General features: G+C 41.4%; 1 protein-coding gene across 1 annotated transcript in view; it reads right to left on the reverse strand.

The window, feature by feature from the left end:
- The window catches only part of TENM1 (teneurin transmembrane protein 1), a 285,933-nt gene that overhangs the window by 282,502 nt on the left and 1,170 nt on the right, over positions 1-2,261 (reverse strand). The window lies entirely within an intron of this gene.

Here is a 2,261-nt window from a genome sequence, read left to right on the forward strand (position 1 = left end):
CATGGACAAAGAAGCCTGGCAGGCTATGGTCCATAGTTCAGGAATACTTCAGGACCTAATGTGCCATCTCTCTAGCTGATTAATCCAGTTCTAAGATCCAGGATAATGAGAGGGGATGATGGTAGAAAGGACAGAAACTGTCCTCTCTTTGTGGATGCTTATCTTCCATAAATTTCACAGTCTGTTATATGAGAATAACAATAGATAGAGTGGCTCACAGGAACTTTCATCAAGAAGAAAGGAGTACAAAGCTCTAAATTCTGCTTTTATGCTCCCCTCAGAGACTATGAGACCAGGAGAAGCCAGATTTTATGAAAGACATGTAGTAGATGTGTTTTACAATGCTGATCTTCAAAGCTGCAGCCGGTATCTTCAGTATAGGGCTAAATGTATTACTGAGATTTCATGGCAAGGAGCTCTATTTTAAGGGAGCATGATTTGACCTGCAGTATATCCAAATCTAAACAATGTTATAACAAGCTTCTGTTGTATTCCCCTTGAGGTGTTTTTTAAAGACTAATGAGTTAACCTTTGTGAAGTACCATGAGACCTCCAGGTGAAAGAACCCTATATCAAGTATCCATTCAGTGCCGCTAACAATACTCAGTGTACCTAGAAAACAGACTGAAAATAATCAGTAAACCATTCACTGCAGTCCCCTTGGTATCAGAGCAACACTGTTAACATGCTAACAGCTAAGCTTCATGCGCTTAGAGGAAGAGAATGATCAATGGCAAAGAGCATATCCACCTTTGAAATGACATGATCCATTATAAGAATCAGATGTTAAATTGCTTCCTGTACTGAGCATACTCAATTAAAAGTCTGCACAGTGAGATCATCTCGATGGTTAAATATGCTCTGTGGGAACAACCTTTATGGAGCTTAAAAATCACAGAAGGACTATTCCTACCATGACACCGGAGATTCAGGAGGCATTTCCTGTCCCTATTTTTCAAGTTGGTAGTTTTATTAGGAAGGCTTTTGCCTGAGAGACTGCAGAGTTTGGGGTTATACCTATTCATCCTTTTGCTTCTCTGACCAAGAGGTGCTTCTAGTGTTCTTTTTCTATTGCATCCATAATGGATGGATGTGGCTTTAGTCCACTTTTGAAAGTGAAAGTGGAAATTGCTCTGTTGTGTCTGACTTTTTACAATTCCATGGACTAATTCTCCAGTCCAGAATACTGCAGTGGGTAGCCTTTCCCTTCTCCAGGGGATCTTCCCAACCCAGGGATCGAACCTGGGTCTCCTGCATTGCAAGTGGATTCTTTACCAATTGAGCTATCAGGGAAGCCCCCATTCTAATTTAGTATACCTTGAATCCATGTTATATCTGGACAAGAATGCAGGTGATATTTGATACCCTTCATCTCCTCGAATGTTCCCTTTTCCATAAGCTCATCTATTCACCTGAGTCCCTGCTCCTTGTCTAACTCTTCCTTTGGTGGGGGTGAGGGTGGAGGCTGAAAAGAAATGCTAGATGTGGGATGAAATCAACAGTCCTGCAAACAACTTTCAGGTTTGCAATTAGCCAGCTCTATGACCTTGGAAAAATAATTTAACCTCACTAGCTCTCACTTTCCTCTTGTTTCAAAGACTTATATAGCTCTTATTCATTGTTGACTTTATCTCCTCCAGCCAGACTCCAAGTTCCAGTAGTGCAGGAATCATGTATTCCTCACTGATGTATCCCGGGAGTTAGCACATGGGCCACAGTAAGTACTCAAGGAAAATCTGTTCACAGAATATTTTAGGCGGACTTCTCTGGTGGTCCAGTGGCTAAGACTTCGTGTTCTCAATGCAGGAGGCTCGAGTTCGATTCCTGGTCAGGGAACTAGATTTCACAGGCTGCAACTAAGACTTGTTACCAGTCACCCAGTCTCCCAAGGTAGAAATCATAGTTAGTGGTAATTCCTGCCTCCAGCAGCACTTATATAGTAACCATGTCCTGTTTCCTAACCTCGACCTAAAACACAATCTGTTATAAACTGCGCAGTAGCTTCTTACTGTGTCAAGAAGAAATGCAAGTTCCTTAGCATGGCGTGCAAACAAAACTCCCTACGTTCTCATCCCTGCCCATCTCTCCAATTATATCTTCTGGATTCCTAGGTGCAGCCACACCCAATGACTAGCAATTCGTCAAATGGAATATTTGGTTTCACATTTCTTAGTTTAAATTATTCCTTCTGCCTGGGATATTCTTGGCTCTCAAATCCACCTGATAAACATATAATTATCTTTTTAGTGTTCATTCAAGTG

Source organism: Bison bison, unplaced genomic scaffold (genome assembly GCF_000754665.1).
Source record: "Bison bison bison isolate TAMUID 2011002044 unplaced genomic scaffold, Bison_UMD1.0 scf7180017864336, whole genome shotgun sequence".
In the NCBI taxonomy this organism is placed as follows: domain Eukaryota; kingdom Metazoa; phylum Chordata; class Mammalia; order Artiodactyla; family Bovidae; genus Bison; species Bison bison.